Raw genomic sequence first — 22168 nt, 5'->3', positions numbered from 1 at the left:
CTCTGCAGGTTGCGCTCATGTGGACAAGGCTTCTGCACTGCATGGGCATGTCAGGCACCATAGGCAGAACCTCTGTGCTCAGCAAGGGACTGGCTGAGCTGTTGCCCAGTATGGGGGAGGGGTACCTACACATGGGCTGAGCTGCCATTCAGTGAACCCCTCAGGCTCCTGTGCTCCATGAGCAGGACCCCTCTCTGAGCAGGTGGGCACCTTCATGAGGGCTGGGCTGCCACCACTCCGTGTAGAGTGTTCCCACCTGTGGGGCCACAACAGCACAGTAGGCACTCCCACAAGCCAGGCTGCAACTCCAAAAGCATTCACACAGGCCAAGATGTCCCTGCCTCTTCTTATAGTTGCTCAGGCTCTGTGTGAGGATCTGTGACCTGGCTCACTTCAACGGGGGAGGGAGAGGGGTGCACTCACCTGGGTCCACTGCCTCCCGGGGTGGCAGTTCACCCTCCAGTCCACCCACCCTCAGATGCACAGCTGCGTGGATCTCTCAGATGTCCTGTTGTGCTCTGCAGGGAATCCTCTGCTGGTTAATGAATGTCTATTTAGTTGTAACTTAGAGGGGAGAGACTGAGAGAAAAACTCACTCTGCCATGATGCTGATGCCACCTCAAAAATGTATTTTTAAATGATTCTCAAAAGCGTACTCATTGGAACAAATTTGGAAAATACAGAAAAACATAAAAAAGAATAATACAATTCTCACATAATTGTGTGTCCCACAAGCCCACAACCAGCTTCTGGCAACTCGACATTTCACCCCAACCTGGTCCCCCAGATGACCACCCTCACGTCTGGCTTTGTAACAGGATGGAACAGGGGCCTTTGGAGACAGGACTTGAGAAAGACAGAGTTGAAGCAGGAACAGTTTGTGTCCCATTTGGGCAGCAGATAAGTGTTATCAGCTCCTGAAAGGCCTTGGGGGTAATTGACTCCCTGAGAAGCCAGGCAGGCCTTGCCCAGTGAAGTTCTAGAAGGAGACTCAGGGGTGGGACCTAAGGCCAGAAGGAGGCTAATCCCTGCCCAGGGCTGTGTTTCAGTCTGCAACAATCCTCACTGTTCTCTCACTCTCTCTAAGCCACTTGATCTGTGTTTAGGGACATGGGACTAACTGGGAGACAAGCTAGGCCTTCTCCCTGGGCAGGAAGTCAATGTGGGCTGATGATGACGCAGTCATTTCCTCAACTGCCTTGGCTGAGGGCCTGCCTGGCGCATACCACAGGCTGCGTGCTGGATATTGAGAGGAAGGCATGGTGGAACCCTTGCCCTCAAGAAATTCTGAAGGGAGCCATGGAGTTCCATGTGGACCAAGAGATGACCTTCCTACACATTCTCCCATTTCTGGGGACTTCCTAAATCTCAGATATCACTGTCATCTTCATGGTCACCTCCACAGTCACCACAAAAGGCTTCATATAGGCATCTTCTCTGACACTCACGAAGACCATACAGCCTAAATCTGTCAACTTTTTTTCTTAAGTGGCCATCAGGTAACAGAATTTTATTAGTCATAATCCACATTCACATCATAGACTTCATTGCAGGTTTTCTGGTTGTGAAAAATGGAAGGATCTGTGAGAACAGACCCTGGGTCCACCACGATTGTCACTGAATTCTCAGGGGGCAGACCTGTGTCTGGCATGAAGGAGCTCAGCATTTTTTGTTGAATAAATGAGACTTAGAGAAGTTAAAATGATTTGCCTAGCCAGAAAGTAGTAGAGAGAGGATTTGAACCCAGGTCTCCAGGCTGATTGTACAGACCTGGGTCCACCATACTCCATACCAGCATACTCTGCTGTCATTTTGTTACTCAGTAATTTTCACTGGCTTTCTACTGCCCATAAGACCAACGCCAAACTCATCTCCCTGGCAGTCAATGCTCAATTCTCCTTCTCACCTCATCTCTCACAATTCTCCAGCACGCCCCCTCCACTTTCTGCCTGTGCCCACAACCTGCAGTGCCCACCTTTCCCACCAACCTTCCTGTCGAAGACCACCATCCAGCCAAGTGGATTCCCTCACACATATGCTCTGCCGCCATCTTATCTCTGCTCCAGCCATTCCTTTTACCCGGAATGCCTTTCCTCCCCTCTGCTCATCTGATTCCTGCTCGCTCTGCAAAGCTAGCTCATATCCCTCTTCTTCCAGGGACTCTCCTCTCATCGTCCCAGCCACACTGCGCTCCCACAGCACGTTTGAGGTCCAGAGCTTTCAGAGGGTTACATTCACAGTGTGAGCTGCTCAGTTCTCCATATACCCTCCACCTATTTGCCCAAATATTTATTGAGCACCTACTGTATGCCAACCATTGTTTTTGATAAAATAGATACAAGACTCAGTAAGACAGACACGATCTCTGCCCTCAAGAGGTAACAGTCTCATGGGGCAACTTACCAGAGAAGGGGTAAAGCCTATAGAGCACGCGATCAGACTGAAAGGGAGGGGCTGCCTCGGAAACACATGAGGGCCACCCCATCGGAATTGGACAGTCCTAGAAAGCTTCTAGGAGAAGATGGATCTAAACTGGGACACAGGGATAGGTAAGAATGAGCCTGGCAAAGAGAGGGGAGTGTGGAAGTGTTGGGGCCCAGGGCAGGCCACCCCAAAATATCCCACAATGACATATTGACTATTTGAATTAAGGTTACTTGAGAAGCAAAAAGGGCATTCTGACCCTCCTGTCTCTGTTCCCCCTGAAAGCAGGAAAATGAGCCTCCCATGTGAGAGGTCTCCCTGCATCCTTGTCACCAGAGCTGGGGAATTCCAGGCCAAGAAGCTGCATCAACAAACCTTGCTCACTTACTCTCTCAGCCTCAACTCTGTAGCAAATTCCTCATTAATATACTTTCACACCTCAAACCTAAGTTTCCTCGCCCTGTCATTCCTCACAAACTTATTGTTTCTCTATATAAAAGATATCTATACTGCCCGCTTTGTTCACTCTCCGAGCATCATTTCCATGATTCTCCTGTGTGCACATGAATGAAATTGGGTTTTTCTCCTGCTAATCTGGTCTTGTGCCAACTTTATTATTAGTCCAGCCATAAGAACACAAGAAAGGTAAAAGGGGGATTTTCCTCCTCCCTGACAGTTTTGGTGAGTCAGCCAGAGACCTTAGCAGCTGGAAAACTGCTTTCTTGCTTGGGCTACTGCCAATAAAGAGATCTGGGGACATCTGACATAGAAACCAGCAAAAAGGGAAGACTTCTTGCCATGTCGCCTCCCAGACCTCTGTCTGTGGGATCCAATAGGAACAAAAGTGGTGAGCTTCTTTTTTTCTCCTTCTCTCTAAATTTAGATTAGCAGGAGAAAATATTTGTGAAGTTATTGGGCAAAAATGGCTCTAGTAAAGATTTGGGACGAGTACTCTTGATTTTGCTGGTTCTTCCCTCCCAGAGATGGTCTCTTGTCTCCACCAGCCAGAGGCTGCCTATGCATCTGGCTGTGGATCCGAGCTTAAGGAGTCTAAACATCAGGAGAAAACACACAATTTCCCATGTTTCGGAGCAGCTGTTTAAAAGCAGGGCCCCTCGTAGTTCTTAGGCTGACTCTGGGTGTAAACCTTGTGGGTCTTGGGAAGGCTGCATCCTTTGCACTCTCCTTTGGGGACGCCTTTTGCATCCATGGTTAAGTCATAAAAAGACTGATTGATTGAGTTGCTATTAAGATCTTACTTGTCAATGACCAGATGGTGGATCCTTTAAACTGGAAAAACTTCTAAATCGAAAAAAATAATTTTAGTGAGCTCTCATATTGGTATATTGGCTAGCCATTGGGACTCCCTTTATAAGATGGATAGACAGAAATTAAAACAAACATCAGAGTCCACTCAGACCCCTTCCTATTTGCCTACAGACATTTGCAGATGTTGTAAAAAATCAGGACATTGGAAGTACAATTATCTAGCACTCAAGTAAAAAAAGGAAAATTATATAACAGTTAGACTTAGGGACTCCCTAATATGACAAGAGAACAAAAAATTTAGACAACACAAAAATCCAACATAAAACCCCCTTCTTAAAATCGGGCCCCATCTGCCTGTTTGAGCTTCCTTTTCCTACAATGTTTACAGAGAGCACTCCAGCCTAATCTCTACGAGTATACAGGTTACTCATGTAAATTCTGAAAGCCGGAAAATGAATTCAGCAGAAACACCCAGGACAGGCAGTAAAGCTCGCTTTCTCTGGTCTCCACAATCAGGCTCCGCCAGCTTTAGGCCTTCCTATGCAATAGCCTTTGCAGATATATCTTAGACCTCCTCCTAGGGAATTCATGTCCCCTGGACAACAGCCCTTTTACCTCCACTCAATAGCCATCTATAACGCCCAGTCAAGAGAAAAAAATAAAATTTCATGTTGTCCCTTCCTTCCTACATCCAGACTCATTGATTATTGACCCTTTCTCTCCCAGGGAAAGCTAGTGCCTTCTTGCTTGTCTCATTTTGTGTCCTAAGGGCTTTGCTTAACTTTCTGCCTGCCTGGGACATGTAGGCTGTCAGTTTTTTCTTTTGGCTATCCTTTGGAGTGCCTCTGGATCTTGGCAAGGTAATCAATCTTTGAGGATGCCTCTTGGGTCTATGGACTTATTTAATATTGCCAGAAATACTTACTGTTTGTCCCAGCCGAAAGCTGACAAGATATTTAGAAGAATTTTTTGAGTAGCTCTATGATGACGAATTGGCCAAATTGGAAGCTGATATTCAGAACCTAATATGAATTTTTTACAGGCCTTCTTCCCTAAGTTAAAATAAAACTGTGTACCCAAAGGGAAAGAAACAAATTAGGGAAAATGTAATTCGATGGATAGATCAACCTATAATGTCAATTAAGTTACAACCCAATTTCTCAGGAATTGAGAGGAACTGTCCTTATCTTACAAATCTCTACAAAATTGAAGATGCAACTTTAAAGGCAGTTCAGATTTCACTCATTTCCTTTCACCAATCCCCAAACTTCCTCTATTTACCTCAAAAAGCTTGTAACCTCTCTAGAAACTCTTATCTAGACCATCCTCAATTCCTAAGACTAAAGAAAAATCACCCCAAAACCCCCTCATGGGGAATTCTTATCTAGACCATCCCTAATTCCTAAGACTGAAGGAAAAATTACCCTGAAACTCCTAGGAAAAAACTTGCATTATTTCTCTCTATCCTTTAAAGTTATAAATTTTACCATGTCTTTAGAATATAATTGCCCCAAGAGATAACAGCCTACAATTGCATGAAACTAAACCAGGATAGCTCAATAAGTAAAACCTGAGATTAAAGAAAAAAAAAAGCAGAAAAATGTTTTGTTTTAAAATGCAAGTGCTAGAGATGCTCTCCTACCCAAGGTCTAATTCACAGCCTCCTTGTCTAAGGCAAAGACAAATCTTAAAATTCTTCTCCACAAACATTAACAACAACAACAAAAAGCTTTTAAGCAGTTAACCTTAACTTGTTCCATCTTCCAGAGACAGAATTATGTTTAAACTAGTGAGTTTTGTATTGTACCTGATTTATGGCTGAAATTTTAAAACAAAAGCTATAAGATCTCTGTTTGAGTCTGTCGATATATATGTATGTACTGTGTTATAGATACGGTATTTTTCTATCTTCAAATGGTATTACCAAAATTAATTTCTAAAGAGCTCTATTTAATTACCCTAAAGTAAGCACTGATATAAATTATTTCTAAATATAATAGAAATGAACCTAAATGTTTTTCAAGTTAATGTGATGTAAAATAATCTTTGGTAAATAAAAGCTTGTTTAAATTTGTCGGTTTAATTAAAACAGGCATGTCTTCAGAATTATCAGCACTGGATATAAAACAACCATGCAACTTTTATTCTACCTGTATTATTAATCAAATAAGCTCATGTTATCTCTGTTACAAAATTTGTCAGCAAAAAAATAACTTAAGCTGGGGCTGGCCCCGTGGCCGAGTGGTTAAGTTCGCGCGCTCCGCTGCAGGCGGCCCAGTGTTTCGTCGGTTCGAATCCTGGGCGCGGACATGGCACTGCTCGTCAGACCACGCTGAGGCAGCGTCCCACGTGCCACAACTAGAAGGACCCACAACGAAAAATATGCAACTATGTACTGGGGGGCTTTGGGGAGAAAAAGGAAAAAAAAAATTAAAAAATCTTTAAAAAAAAATAAAAAAATAAATAATAATAATAACTTAAGCTGATGGCTAACTGCTTTAATGACTCATGAAATTTTCATGAATAATCTAAGTACAATTGTTAAAAATACATGAATTATATAGATGTTAAATGAAATAAGAATGTTTAGGTAGAACGATTATATTTTATGGTATGTGTACTTAAAAATAGCTTCCCCAAATCTTTTGATAACTTGAAACTTTAGAGTTTTACTAAATGAAATTAAATGATGGAAAATTCATTGAATATCTAGATTATTTACAGATAAGATAAAATAGTAAAATATTAATTACTGAACAAAGGTTTACCTACTTTTGGCTTCTTATTACAGAGAACTAAAAGATAAATTTAAGTCAGTTAATATGTTTTGTACTTTATTGGAAGATTGCACTATGGAAAAAACTCATGATTCTAGAAATTAAAATGTATTCATACATTTGCCAATCCAAAGAATACGAACGTAAAATATGGTTCACAATTGCTTACTTCTTAGTTTTCACCAGAAATTAAGGTTTCTAAGGGTTAAGAACTCTAATTAATATGTGTAATTAAAGCTACTAAAAATAATAGAAAAAATCTCCATATAAAAGGAAAATAAGATACATGCTTTTTGGTTAAAGAAAAGTATGAAATGGAGACACTTTTTTTGAGGAGAAAAATAATAATTTTTGTCCCAAAATAAATCTGGTTATTTCTGAATTAAAAAAAAGAACAAGGGACAAACTAAAATGGACCTACAAAGTTACAAAAGGTTTATGGAAAAAGAATCTTTGGAAAGGGATTTTATGCACAGTCAGGGCTAACTAAGTTTGGAATGAATTTAATTAAGCAAATGAGTTTTAATATCTAAAGTAAGCTGGTAAAAAATTAAATTTTGATTTTCTCTCTTTTAAAAGGACAAAAGAAGGGAGAGAGAAAACTCTTGCAGAATTTATATAAAACGAACTTAATTTTCTTTTCATCTCTTAAAAGAACAAAGTATTCTTGGAATATTGGTTTGATCCTGATAAGAGATTATGAAAGGTTTTTCCTTACCTTTTTGTCTTTTATCAGCACAGAAGTATTTCCTGTGTTTTAGGTTAAAAGCTGGATCTTTTCTATTAAAAAAGCTAAGGTTTTGCAGTTATGTAGCCTTCTATATTTATCTTTGAAATATTTTTGTTGCTTTGTTTAAAGAGATAATTAAATATTAAGTTTCATAATGATCTGTGATCATATTTAGGCAAGTGTTTTAAACCCTCTTTGATATTTTTGACAAACCTCCCAAAATCAAATTCTAAATTAAGTCTTTTTTGACCTCTAGCTAATCTTGGGATTTTTGCAGAGGATCCCTGAAGCATCTCAAAAATTTGTTCGCTCTCCTTACAAAAAGGGAGATATTAAGCTAATTAGGCTTATTTGATATGTCCTATTACATGGGAAGCATTGTCAAATAAGAAATAACGTTAAGCCTTCTTTACGTTGTATCTGTATATAAGAGTTCCAGAAAGTATGAGAAATTCCTGGAAGTCTAGTATGTCCTGGTATAGAATGTTGTCTGTCATCAAAATTGAGGTGCACACTAAAAGGACTGAACCTAAATATCAGGAAAATGCCTTAGCTGATTTTCGTGCAGAGGCAGCAACAACAGAATCTACAAAGATTATGGCACATATAAAGTCCACTCTGCTTCTCCAAAAAAAGAAAAAAAGACCCCTCATTGACAGACTTTTGCCCTCCTTGAAGCATGTCCTTGTAACATGGCAACAGTCTACTCCTGAATCAGAGAAATTAAGATGGCTAAACAATGGCTGTAGATTAAACAAACACTTGAGGCTATGGGAAACCGAAGACAGCCACTTGGTTCTTCCCAGCTCCCTGGCAAACCCCATTTTTCAGCTTTTACATTCCTTCACCCACTATAGGAAAAGCTATTTCTGTCCCCAGAGGCCTCAGAACTCCTCCCTCCGGATCCTTAGAGCACCTGAAGCTGGAATTCATTCAACTGCTATTTAGTACAGATTACCAATATTTTCTTGTTATTGCATGTGTGTTTTCAGGATGGATTGAAGACTTCTCTTGCCACAAAGCTGATGCCCTTACAAGGGCAAAGAAAACTGTTAGAAAATGTGTTTCCCACTTGGGATATACCTTACACAGACTCCAGTGATGCAGGCATCCACTTCACCAGGCAAATTATACAAGCCTTAATCAAAACCTCACAAACTTCTTGGAATTATTACCATTCCTATCACCCTCAATCATCAGGCAAAACTGAGAAAACTAACAGAAAAACTGGATTCAAGCAAAACAAGAATTAATCACATGGGACTAAGTGAACTGATGAGGATAATTATAATTTTTATGACTTTTTGTCTGAAATATTACTGGTTTTTTAATCTTTTGTTTTTCCAGATTTAAGGAAAACATTGTTTCTTTTCTCTTAAGTTATCAATGACTTACAGCAATTTAGTGAATTATATTTTTGTAAGCAGAATTGAAACGTTTACTTTTTCTCCCTACCTGATCCCTCCAGAATTCAGAAACTCTCAGTGAGTATTTTCATGGCAATATATTCATTTCCAAAAGTTCAGTGAGAATGTGTTCTCCTTGTAGCAGCTTTGACGAGAATGTCATATTTGAGAGAGATATACATAAACTCAGATGTGATCAAACAGTTTTAAGGAATTAAAGTTGACTCTATGAAGCCAATAAAGCACCTTGGGGGAAAAAACAACAGCCTGATGCCTTGTTTACAAGGTTCCCAGCAGCCTAACCAGGTGAGTAAAGAAGGCCAGTTTCTGGCAGGTGCAGAAAGCTCGGGATATTTGGGGAATCTCAGGAAGAGAAGAATTTACCCAAATCTATGGGAACTGCAGGCAGAATATTTGGCCTGGCTTCTTAGTGTCCAGAGGCTATTAGAAGTTCAGACTGGACATTCTTTACGAAAATTTCAGCAAAGCAAATTTAAAAGAGCCTATATGATCAATCACTATTCTTACTATACTTATATAAATAACTATCGCAAATTTATTGAAACTAGACTTATTTTGAAAACAAATTAGTCTTAGTTTAACTTTCTTTGATAAAAATAAGGGTGATTTTAGGCAGAAAAACTATGTTTTAGTAAAAACTATAATACGCACTTGTGGATATTAGATCCTAGTGCTGTTAATTTTCCTTCAAGTTTTGTTATTTACCTAAAAACTGGACTGGATCCTAAATTCTTCTGGTTTTCTCCAATATTTAGCTACAACTCTCCAAAAAAACGTTTCCAATTTTTCTCCCACTTTGTGTGTGTGTGTGTGTGTGTGAGGAAGATTGGCCTTGAGCTAACACCTGTGCCAATCTTCCTCTATTTTACGTGGGACACTAACACAGCATGGCTTGATGGGTGGTACTAGACAAGCAGTGTATGTCCACACCCAGGATCTGAACCTGAAACCCTGGGTCACTGAAGTGGAACACGTGAACTCAACCACTATGCCGCCAGGCTGGCCCCCTTTCCTCCCACTTTTGACTCAGAATCATTGAGAGGTAAAACCGCCCTTTCCCCTGAAGCCCTGCACACTGAAGCTGAACAACTTGACGCACACTTTAGGGAGATGGCCACATATCTGGTGTTTAGACAAACTTTGTGCCTGTTGCTGAGTAAGCCACTCAGAAAGTTTACTTGAACCCCCAATGACATCATCAGAAACATTTCAAACTGCAAAAGATGCTTCAGCCCTGACACCTAGAAACCTTCTTGGGCCGGCCCCATGGCCGAGTGGTTAAGTTCACACACTCTGCCTTCGGCGGTCCAGGGTTTCGCCAGTTCGGATCCTGGGCACAGACATGGTACCGCTCATCAGGCCATGATGAGGTGGCATCCCACATGCCACAACTAGGAGGACCCACGACTAAAAATATACAACTATGTACTGGGGGAATTGGGGGAGAAAAAGCAGGGGAAAAAAAAAAGATTGGCAACAGTTGTTAGCTCAGGTGCCAATCTTCAAAAAAAAAAAAAAAAAGAAACCTTCTTGACTGGCTGCCCCCTAGGTTCAGAAACAGGTTTATAATTTGCTCCAACCATTAACCATTACTTTCCTTTGTTTCCATAGAAATGCCTCTTATTGAATACCTGATTGCTTGCACATAGACCTAACTTTGGGAGCCCACCTGCATCACTGCCTTCTGACATGAGACATACCTGTTTAACAGAACTGATCTATTCAATGAAATAATAGAACAACCTACCAGCTCAACTTTTAACATGTGAAACTTCCAGGGAAATTTCAGAGGAGGTAACTGTTGGGGCCCTGGCAGGCCGCCCCAAAATATCCCACAATAGCATATTGACCATTTTGAATTAAAGATACTTGAGAAGCAAAAAGGGCATTCTGACCCCCCTGTCTCTGTTCCCCTTGAAAGCAGGAAATAAAACTCCCCTGTGAAAGATGATCTCCCTGTGTCCTTATTCCCAGAGCTGGGGAATTCCAGCCCGAGAAGCCTGCATAGACAAACCTTGCTCATTTACTGTCTCAAGCCTAAACTCGGCTTAAATCCCTCACTAATATACTTACATGCGTCAAACCTAAGTTCCTTTGTCCTGTCATTCCTCACAAATTTATTGTTGCTTTGTTCACTCTCCAAGCATCACTTTCATGATTCTCCTATGTGCACATAAATGAAATTGTGTTTTTCTCCTGTTAATCTGGTCTTGTGTCAATATTACTCTTAGTCCAGCCATAAGAACACAAGAAGGCTAGAAGGGGGAATTCCCCCCTCCCCAACAGAAATCCTCTAAGCAGAGAGTCCAGGAACAGCAGGTGTCTGGTGGAGGGCCCCAGGTGGAGGTGGGCCAGTCAGACAGAGTTCTGCAGGCTGAGGCAGTTTGGACTTGATGGAAAGGGCCATGGGAAGCCTGCAATAGTCCCGCACCACCTCCCTCCACATGTAACTCTAAGAGGCGGAGACTGGGTCCTCAGCACCTCTGTTCCTCAGCATTTCTCAGGGTGTCCCACACCAGACACCCAAGGGGAGACCACCATCACCCTAGTCGAATATGTGACTAAGTGAGTGATCGGATAAATGCATGCACGCCTGCCTGAGGGAGGAAGTGAACCCAGGGGCTCCAGTGCTGTGTCCCCGAGTCTCAGGAAGAGTCTCTTTGAGGGGGCCAGCCCCATGGCTGAGTGGTTAAGCTTGCGCACTCCGCCTTCAGTGGCCCAGGGTTTCGCCAGTCCGAATCCTGGGAACGGACATGGCACTGCTCATCAGGCCATGCTGAGGCGGCACCCCACATGCCAAACTAGAAGGACCCACAACTAAAAATACACAACTATGTACTGGAGGGCTTTGGGGCAAAAGGGGAAAAAAATTAAAAAAAAAAAAAAAAAGAGCCTCTTTGGTCTCTGGGGAGACCAAGGCTAAGAAAGGTCACTTGCAGCTTCTCTATACTGATTCACGAAAGAGGGAAAAACAGAACTGTCTGCAAGCCAACAAGCCCCTGCTCCCTCTCCTGGGAGGGGATGGCCTCAGGGAGATGCCCATCAACAGCCTCTTGGTGTGTGGCAACTGCCATGGTGCCAGGGAAGAACCAGGACATCCCCTTACAAAGCAAGAGAGCATCTCCAGCCAGATCCTGGAGGAAAAGGTCTGGTGTTGTCCTAGAGAGGAAAGAGAATAATCTCATCAACCCCGCCTGGTCTCTGGAGCAAGATCAGGGGCCTTATCCCTCAAGTCACATGGGAAGGCAGGCAGGAACTAGAGGAGGGAAGTGAAAGCCCAGGGAAGTCAAGTGATTTTCCCCAAGTCCTACAGCCAGTCACAGGGCCAGCCAGCATTTGAACCCACAGTACCCTGTGCCGTCCACTAACCCACGGGGAGTGGGGACAGAAGTGAGGAAAACTGAGTCTGTTTGCAGGGAGAAGATTCAGAAAAGGAACTGACTGGCCTTCTTAGAAAATGAAATGGAAAATTACCTCTTGAGGGCGAGCTCATGCTCAGCAGGCGTAGTGGAGACAGGCCCCATCATTTCAGAGAGCAATTTGGCAGGGAGTGCCAGGGCCTTCGAAGTGTTCTTCCCCTTAGCCCAGTAATTCGATGGCTGGGAATCGATCCCGGGCCTAAGGACATGAAAGCATTATGGACAAAGATGCTTGTCGCAGCATTAGTCATAACAGCAGCAGGCTGGAGGTGATCCAAATGTCTGACAATGAGAAAACTATTAAGAAAATCAAGACAGTCACAGAATATGACACAGCCATTAACAGTGTCATTTGAGAGGGCTTTTTCATAGTGGGAAAAATGCTTGCATTAAAATGTGAAGTGGAGGAAAAACAGGGTGTGAAATTATTTATGCCGAAAGACAATGGCTTCTAAAACAGGCAGAGAGGAGGCACTGGCAGCAAACGAGCCACAGCGGGTCTGCAGTGGCCTTTGTGGGACACAACCAAGGGGAATCTGGGTTCCTTCCTCTGCTTTTCTATATTTTCTCTAATACATACATATTACTTGTAATTTTTTCTTAAAAAATGGAAAATATTTTAACTTTTTTCCAATTACAAAATTAATATTCTGTTGGCAAACATTTTTGAACAATCTAAATATGGGTGAAAGTAAAAAGTGGAAGAACGCCTATAATTCCACTGCCCAGAGATAACCAGTGTCAATCGTTAATATACTGAGTTGTACACACACATAAGTACACAAACTCTGACACATATTCATATACACACACACACACACACCTATATACACATACACGCACATGTATACATAGACAAATACACACACATGTTTAGTTTTGCGCAAAAATGGGATTATATCCAAACACTGTTTTGGAGCTTTCTTCTTTCCTGTAAGAGAATATATACATTACTCCAAGTCAATGTACACAGATCAGACTCATCCTTTTTGATGGCTGGTTAATGTTCCATTGTAGGAGGCAGAATAATTTATTTTTGTAACAAGTCCTTAATTCTGGATCTTTACATTGTTTCCAATTACTTTAATCATTAAAATAACTGCAGTGAGTATATTTTACCTGTATGTTGGCACATGCATTTTCCCAGAAGTGGAACCGCTGGAGCCGATGGAACGCGTGTTTTCATGCTTTTCATCTATGTTACCAAATTCCCTCTAGAAGATCGTATAGATACGAATTTAGGGGGAGTGCCCACTTGCCCACATTTCTGTGGCATCAAGCCATTCGCCTTTGCCAACGGGATGAGTGGGAAGGTGTTTCATTGCGGGTGTAACTGGTGTCTCTTTAAATCTTGGTGAGATTCTTTTTCACATTTGCACAGTTTTTGGATTTCTTCTTTTGTGAATTGCCTATTTATGTCCATCTTTTGCTTCTTATTTATTTGTTACAGCAGTATTGCCTTAATAAGTGGAACAGGAATATAAATCTTAATTTACAAAAAAGAAAGCAAGCATATCCATCTTTACCCCACAATCTCCAAATCGGAAGGCAGAGAAGTTTGCAGAAAGGCAGGCGCTCGAGGGTGGTCTGAGGGCCAGAGCCTGGGAGAGGCAGAGAGAGCTCTGGCCCGAGGGCAGCTTTGCTCCTAGCCTGCTGTGAGTGCTCCTGGAGGCACAACTCAGGGGTCTCGGGGCCTCCGTGTCCTCCTTTGAGGTCAGTGGTTTTCAAAATCTTAATGTGGAGCCTCTCCCACCCCCACCCCCTTAGGATAGCACAGTGCTTCTTAATCCTGGCTGGACTTTAGAAAAATCTGAAGAACTTTAGAAAGATACACATATTCCCAGTGCCCACCCTAGAGATCCTGATTCAACGTTTTAAAAAACTGCCAGGTGATTCTCATGTGCAGCCAGGGTTGAGGACACATCAGAGCAGGGCTGTTCTGGCTAAAAGGAAGCAGAGCCGCAAACCCAACTCAGCCCCCTCCCCAGCCACGCCCCAGCCTGCTCCCGGGACCAAGGGGTCTCCAAGAATCTCTGATGCAGCAACTGCCCAACTGTAGGCTGGAGTACTATGCCCCAGTCAAAAATAACAAGGTAGCCTGCACATGCCAATCGGGAAAATTTCCAGCGATGCCACAAGTTACTGAACAGCATGTATTGTAATATGGTCCCTGTGTTTTTAAAAAGCCGACATATGTGTAATATATAAAATGTCACGCATGTTCATACATTAGGGCAAAAAGTGAAACACACCAAGCCTTCAGAATCCTCATCGCAATTTGTGAGTATGCTTTTATTGTTTTTCCTTTTATTTGTCAACCTCCCTTCACTAGATAGTAAGGTTCCTCCAGCGGGAACCATGTCTATTCACCGCCAAGCTGCAGAGCCCAGAACAGTTCCTAGCACATGCGGGGTCCTCCGAAAATAACTGTTAAAAGACAGACAGACAAATAAAAAGAAAAGGGGGAAAGGAGAGAGAAAGAGAAGGAAAGAAAAAAAGAGAAACTTGTTCAAAGAGAGGAAGAGGAAAGAAAGGAAGGGAGAAAAAGAAAGGAAGGAAGGAGAAAATTAGAGTTGGAATTTCACTTTTACAACTTTAATTGGTTGAATATTTCTAAAATACTTTCATTATAAAAATAAAACACAGGAAATCCCATAGTTCCAATATACGGCTTAACTAATTAGTACAAGGTAAACGCCACTGAGACCCAGAAAAAGCGCTTTGCCAGCGACCTCACACGCCCGTGCACGTGCCCTCCCCCGCTCCCCCTCTCCTTCCTCCAGAAGCAGTAACGTCCCCCCGACTCTTATGGGGCGCAATGACTGCATTTTAACGGCACTCTGCTGGCGGAGGGTGGGGGCGGGGGTTCTCAGGGAAGCGTCTCTGCCCACGGTCCGGGCCCAGTTCCCTCCGCGGACCCCTCTCCCCCCGCAGCTTGCGCAAGACCCCGCCGGGTCCCGGACCCCTGGGTGGGGGGCTCCGCCGCCCTCATCCGCTTTCGAAATGCAACTTTATGCAACCGTCGCGGACCGAGCTCCAGGTTTCCCAAGAAGGAGAAGCGAAAGAGGATCAGAAACTGCGTGCCGAGTGATTTCAGCTTCCGGGGCGGCCATCAGGGAGGAGGCGGGGCGGCGGGATCGCGCCCGGAGCGGAGGGCAGGCCCCGGGGGTCCGGGGGCTGGCGGGGCGGCGGCGAGGAGCGGCCTGTGCGGGCGGAGCCGGGCTGAGCGCAGCGGCCGAGGGCGGACGGGAGCATCGCGGCCCTGCGCGCGTCCTGACAGCGCGCAGCCGCCCCTGGAGGGACGCTGGGGAAGCGCCGGGAGGGGTTCCCTCGGGCATGAGTGTGGGAGTCTAACTAGAGAGGGAGGCAGCTGGAGGACTCAGTCTTCGCTTCACCCGTTTCCAGAATGTTACTGATTGATTTCAAGATCACCCCCCACCCCTGGTCCGTCCTTTGGGGCCACGTCCTCCAAGAAGCCGCCTCTCTCTCCCAGCTCGCTGTCAGGAATTCTGTCTCCGAGGCTCCTCCTGCCAGAGCCCGCATCAGCCTGGCCGAGCACCGCTGCCTGGGAAACCCTGGGAAGGTGCTCGCTTTCCCTGCGCCTCAGCCTCCGGGCCTGTGCGCGCCTGGCCCCCGTCACCTTCCACCCGAGAGGGGAAGGAGCCGGGAGGCCTGAGTTCCACCCCTCCCCGCACCTCTCCGCCCTCAGGCCCTGCTGCCACCCTGCGGATTCTCAGGACAAGTTCCCCCTCATCGGATCTCCCCCTCCTCCGCTCCACAGTGACGGCGTGGGAGACGCTCAGGAGTTTTATACTCATGACATAAATAATAATAATGAGCCCACATTTGAAGGAGGCTGCTCTGCTCCCTAGCCCCAGCCTCCCCTCTGCCCCGTGCCCTGTCCTGCCTCCCTGTCCTCCCCCCGCCCTCCAGGCCTCCTACTGGACAACCTCTCCAGCACATCCAGCGGGGGTGGGCGACTGAGGGGGATGTCCACATCAGTGAGGAAGTCCATCCCTTAGCCAGAGCTCCAAACTGGTGACATTGAGTCTGTCCACTGAAGGATGTGTTTGACCTGCACAGTCTTGAAGGAATTATGTTTAGTTTTTAAAAATAATTTCAGTTAGTTGCCAACATTTAAGGTCAAGAGGTTGGCCATAGAATTTGGGCCACGTTCCTGGGGGGTCACAGTCCTCGCTGGGCCCTTGATGCGTCCATACCTGGCCCCACAGGAGTCCCTATGGGCCTTTGAAACTAAGCTAAAGAAATCCAAAGCAGTGGAACTGGGAGCACAGGTGAGCACAGTAGAGGAGATATTTTGGAGTCAGGACCCTGAGATTCTACAGACGAGAAGTTCTACCAGGCAAAACGCTGGCCTTGACCCAGGAAACGTCGCATTGGACTCCCAGCCTCGGGCTCTCCATCTGAACAATGGTTGAGCAGACTGGTATAAGGATCCTTGTGGCCCCAGAACTTCAGGCGTTTTAGGGCCTGTGTGCTTCATGTGTGATGGTTTCTGGTTTTGTCCTTATGTGTGGGTGCATTCCTCAGGCCGCGTTCTTGGCCCATTGGCCCAGAGTCCCTGGGGCCCAGCCCTGCCCTGAAGCCTGTCTGCCTCCCTTTAGCCTCTTCCCCGCCTCCTGACACCATCCCTGCCTCTGTAACCCAGTCTTCCCTCCCCCAGGAGCTCTTCCTCTGGCCCTGGCACTGCCTGCCCCTGAACCACCGCTCTCCCACCCCCAGGGAGCCCACTTCCTTCAGGTGCTCGTGGACGGGGCGCCTTCCCCACGGGAGGAGCTTTTCTCGCTGCTCCTCGTTCTTCACGCTGGCCAGGAGCCAGGTGTGGGAACGCTGGGCTGTGTCCTGGCCTCCCACAGCCCCTCAATCTTGTATGGCCTTGTTCTCTGGGCTGTCCCTGCCACTTCTCGCAGCCCTTCTGCCTCTGGTCCCTCCCCAAAGAAACTTCCCTCCAGTTCCATTGAGATCACCCACACCTTCTAGCCTACTCCATTCAGTGGCCTCATCCGTCACTCCCCAAATATTATTAACTACAGTCACTGTCCTACGTTAGACCTGTGAGGATTCAAGAGAGAACTAGAGCTGTCGTTTCCTCTGTGAGCTCACAGCTCTATGGAGGAGAGAGAAAGTCCCGTGGATAGGGGTAGAGAAAGACAAAGGCTCCAATGAGTGAGTACAGGGCTGCCGTGGCACTTGACTCAGACTTAGGGGGTCAGGGAGGGCCTCCTGGAGGAGGCAGTTTCTACAGTGACTGACGTCTGGAAGGTGAGTTACCAGACAAACACAGCAGGCGGGGAGGAGTTTTCATGCTGAGAGAATAGCATATGCAAAGGCCCTGGAGAGAGCGGGAACACAGTGCATTGAGAGCCCTAGAGAGATGAGGCTGGACCCAGGGGCAGCCCATGCTGAGGCCAGGAGAGGTTTCAGAGTTTGGAAAGGCTACGCCCCTGCTGTCACCCTGGCTGTCCAAGGCCTTTGAGGCCCTGACGTTCCACGGCTTCTTGAAGACAAGGTCATGCAGATGCTGTTCAGCAGATGTGTCTGGTCTCCCCAGTAAGTGTCCAGTTCCAGGCCAGTCTCAGGGCCAGGGCTGTGGACACCACCAAAGATGGCCGGCCCAAATCTCACAGGCTGCTCGCTGGGAGTCCCTCCCTGGCCCCAGCCCTGCCTCAGTCGCCCACTGCGATGGACTGAATGTGTGTGTTCCCCCCGCAAATTCCTGTTGAAATCCTAAGCCCCAGTGATGGTGTTAGGAGGTGGGGCCTTTCAGAGGGAAGTAGGTCATGAGGGTGGAGCCCTCATAAAAGGGACCCCAGAGAGCTCTCTCCCCCTCTCTCTGCCATGTGAGGACACCACGAGAAGCCAGCCGTCTGCGACTCAGAAGAGGGCTCTCACCAGCGTGTGACCATGCTGGCATCCCGCTCTGGGACTTCCAGCCTCCAGGCTGTGGGAAATTCCCGTGTTTACAAGCCACCTGGTCTGTAGGACTTGGTTATAGCAGCCTGAATGGACTGAGACACCCACGAAGGCATCTCTGGGTGCGCCACAGTCCTCAGGGGCATTGGCATTGGATCCGAGACGGGGGCTCCACCAGGGGAGCTGCCCGGTGGCATTTGGGGTTCTCTGGGTTCACCTTTGGCTGCTGCAGTGATGGGGGCCTTTGGGGCCGAGGCTGATCCTGCAACACTCAGCAGAGCCCTGGGGACAGGAAAGTTGTCCCATGTGTCCTCTCCTGATTTTCATGTGTCCCTTCAGATATTCATGTCAGTCAAAAAGCTAAACTCCATTTCACACTTAAACACAGGATATTTTTGCATATTTTAAAACATACTCAGAATGCAAATTAATGGGAGGTGATACTTGGTTTTGTGGGGAATGCTGCCAAGAGTTTTAGCCTTTTCAAAAAATCACCATACTGACAGCAACACCTCTCCTGGGATTCAAGGCCCCAAACAGAGTCCTGAGGCATCTGCGTTGGTGGCAGGCCTGTGTGACACAGCATGGTGTGAGCATTGGCCACATTGTCACCTGGTGTCTGCTCGTGGCATTATTGTTGGGCATTTACCTGTTGAGATGCACATAAATGTATTATGACTTTCCTTTATATATTAGTTGAGGCATTATACTGTTTTTAAAAAATTGTATGCGTAGGTAAGTTTTAGTAGCTGTGCGATGATTTTATGGTGACGTCCATGACCTTAGAGACTGTGAGACCCCTCAGGACAGGATGGCGTTGTCTCTCTCACTGTGATGACCTTTCATGGAGCAAAAGCCGCAGCAGGAGGCCAGGCCGTGGTGGCCCTAAACTGGGCTGGTCGTCGCTGTGCCCTGCACAGACACACACTTGCAGCACTTAAGAGGGTCTTTGATGAGGCAGTAAAACTGGTAAGTATTGAATCCCAGACCCAGAGTACACCAGTTTCAATATTCTGTGATGAGGTCCGCCTCGGCCGGGCTCGGGAGACAGCTGTGGGAGGAAAAGCATCTGTGAGCCTGTGAGAGTCGAGCTGAACCACCCCCTGTCCAGCGAACCCTGTTCTCACTGGAAAGGACGACCACAGACACCCTGGGGTGTTCAGACTTAGCCATCTGGCAGACAGGTTTTCAAACAGGAGCAGTGTGAGATTGTTGCTTCCAGGAAAAATGGTTGACCACATTAGTTGTCAATGATAAAATTTGAGCTTTCAGCAGAAATTAGAATTTTGGAAAATATGTATCCACCGCTGTGAGCTTGACAGCTTCCCAATATTTAAAGACGTTTCTGATGAGATGAGTGATCATGTTAACGATGTGATTTTTTTTCACATCGTTTCACGATGTGTGCCATCTTTTGGAAGATTTGCACCATTCAGCAAACCAAAATTTTCCAAGTGACCAATGCATGATCCACAACATCATACCTGCATAAAAGATCCATTTAAAGTACAAGATGGACCCTTGCGTGTTACAGTAGGAGAGTCAGAAATGCTCGATAAGGTTTCAGATTCCACACTGCAGCTGACCTTTAAGAACGACCCGACCGCGCGCTGGCCCCGTGGCCGAGTGGCTAAGTTCGCACACTCCGTTGCTGGCGGCCCAGTGTTTCATTGGTTCAAATCCTGGGTGCGGACGTGGCACTACTCATCAAGCCAGCTGAGGCAGCGTCCCACATGCCACAACTAGAAGGACCTACAACGAAGAATATACAACTATGTACTGGGGGGCTCTGGGAAGAAAAAGGAAAAAAGATCTTTAAAAAAAGAAAAAAAGAACGACGCTTGTTGAGTTGTGGTGCGGCATCAACCAGGCGTCTGCACAGGCATCTGAAAGCCTGTTCAAACACTCCTCTCTTCCAGCTGCACGTTTATGTGGCCGGATTTTCTTCAATCAAAACAACGCACGTCAGCTGCCCGCGCAGAGGCGGCCACAAGGGCCACAGCCTCCTGTCCCGAAGCCCGCGGAGGGGTTCACAGAAGTAGAGCGGTGCTTCTCTTTGCGCTGAATTTTCTCTGAAGTTTTCAAAGTGTAGACATTTTCATTAAAATATTTTCATTTTTCATAAAAATACTTTGTTTTATGAGTATATTTCATAAGAGTATTTTAGTTTGTTTGTAATGAACCCATTACCTGTAATGGGTTCATTGTTATTTTTAGAAGAATTAATAAATATTTTGGTCCTCGATAATTCTTAAGACAGAAAAGGTGTCCCAGGATCAAAAAGTTTGAGAACCACTGATCTATGCATGTAATATGAAAATAGGAAGGGAGCATTTAAAAATTATTTTTTGAAAAAGGATACACTGGGCTGCCACTTCACACCCACAAGAATGGCTGTAATAAAAAAGACAGACAGTAACAAGGGTTGGTGAGGATATGGGGAAATTGGAACCCTTGTATCCTGTGGGCAGGAGTGTAAAATGGTGCTGCCGCTATGGGAAAAAGTTGGGCAGTTCCTCAAATTGTTAAACATACAGTCAAGCTTCTCCCCTCCTGAGTTTATGCACCCAAGAGAAAAGGAGCCCTACATCCAACGTAAAAGTCTGTACACAGATGTTCATAGCGGAATTATTCATTGGCTAAAAGGAGAAATAGCCCAAATGTCCATCAACTCATGAATGCAGAAATAAAACGTGGTATGTCCATTCAATGGGATAGGATTTTGAAACAAAAAGGAATGAATTACTGATTCCTGCTACAACACGGATGAACCTTGAAAACATTGTGCTAAGAGCAGAAGCCAGCCACAAAAGACCTTTTAGTATGTGATTCCATTCATATGAAATGTCCAGGACAGGCAAGTCTGTAGAGACAGAAGGCAGATCACTGGTTGCCTAGGGCTGGGGGTGGGGGTAGCAACAATGGAGTAACAGTTAAGGGATGGGGTTTCTTTTTGGAGGGATGAAATGTTCTAAAATTTGATTGTGGTGATGGTTGTACAACTCTGTGGATATACTGGAGAATATTGAGTGGTGCGCTTTGAATAGGTGAAGTATACAGTATAGCTCAATAAAGCTGTTAAAAATAATCTACTTTTAAAAAGCTAGAGTTGAATTGGGAGAAAATTTTTGCAAATCATATATCCGACAAGGGGTTAATCTCCATAATATATAAGGAACTCACACATGAACAACAAAAAAACAAACAGCCGGATCAAAAAACGGGCAGAGGATATGAACAGACATTTTTCCAAAGAAGATATACAGATAGCCAATAAACACATGAAAAGATGTTCAACGTCACTAATCATCAGGGAAATGCAAATCAAAACTACACTAAGATACCACCTTACACCTGTTAAAATGGCTATAATCACTAAGACTAAAAACAACAAATGTTGGAGAGGGTGTGGAGAGAAGGGAACCCTCATACACTGCTGGTGGGAATGCAAACTGGTGCAGCCACTGTGGAAAACACTATGGAGATTCCTCAAAAAAACTAAAAATAGAAATACCATATGACCCAGCTATCCCACTACTGACTATCTACCCAACAACTTGAAATCAACAATCCAAAGTAACATATGCACCCCTATGTTCATTGCAGTACTGTTCACAATAGCCAAGACATGGAAACAATCCAAGTGCCATCGACTGATGACTGGATAAAGAAGATGTGGTATATATATGCAATGGAATACTACTCAGCCAGGAAAAAGACAAATTCATCCCATTTGCAGCAATATGGATGGACATGGAGGGAGTTATGCTAAGTGAAATAAGCCAGACTGAGAAAGACAAACACCATATGATTTCACTTATATGTGGAATATAAACAAACACATGGACAAAGAAAACAGTTCACTGGTTATCAGGGGGCTGGGGGGTGGGGGGTGGGCACAGGGACTGAAGGGGAGCACTTACGTGGTGACAGACAAGAAATAATGTACACCTGAAATTGCACGATGATGTCAACTATTATGAACTCAAAAAAAAAAAAAAAAAAAGAAAAAGCTAGGTTTGGATGGGGGAAGTGTTGGGTGGGATAGTGTTGAGAACCCTGCCCTCTTGTGGCCAGTTCCAACATAGCATCAAGGAGGCAAGGAAACTGGTACTTGCTATCCTGAGATTGACCACAAGAGGGCAGAAGAACACAACATTTGCTGTGCTAACCCCTGGAATGCTCTGC

The sequence above is a fragment of the Equus quagga genome, chromosome 2, assembly GCF_021613505.1.
Source record: "Equus quagga isolate Etosha38 chromosome 2, UCLA_HA_Equagga_1.0, whole genome shotgun sequence".
Lineage (NCBI taxonomy): Eukaryota > Metazoa > Chordata > Mammalia > Perissodactyla > Equidae > Equus > Equus quagga.
This window is presented reverse-complemented; position numbering follows the sequence as displayed.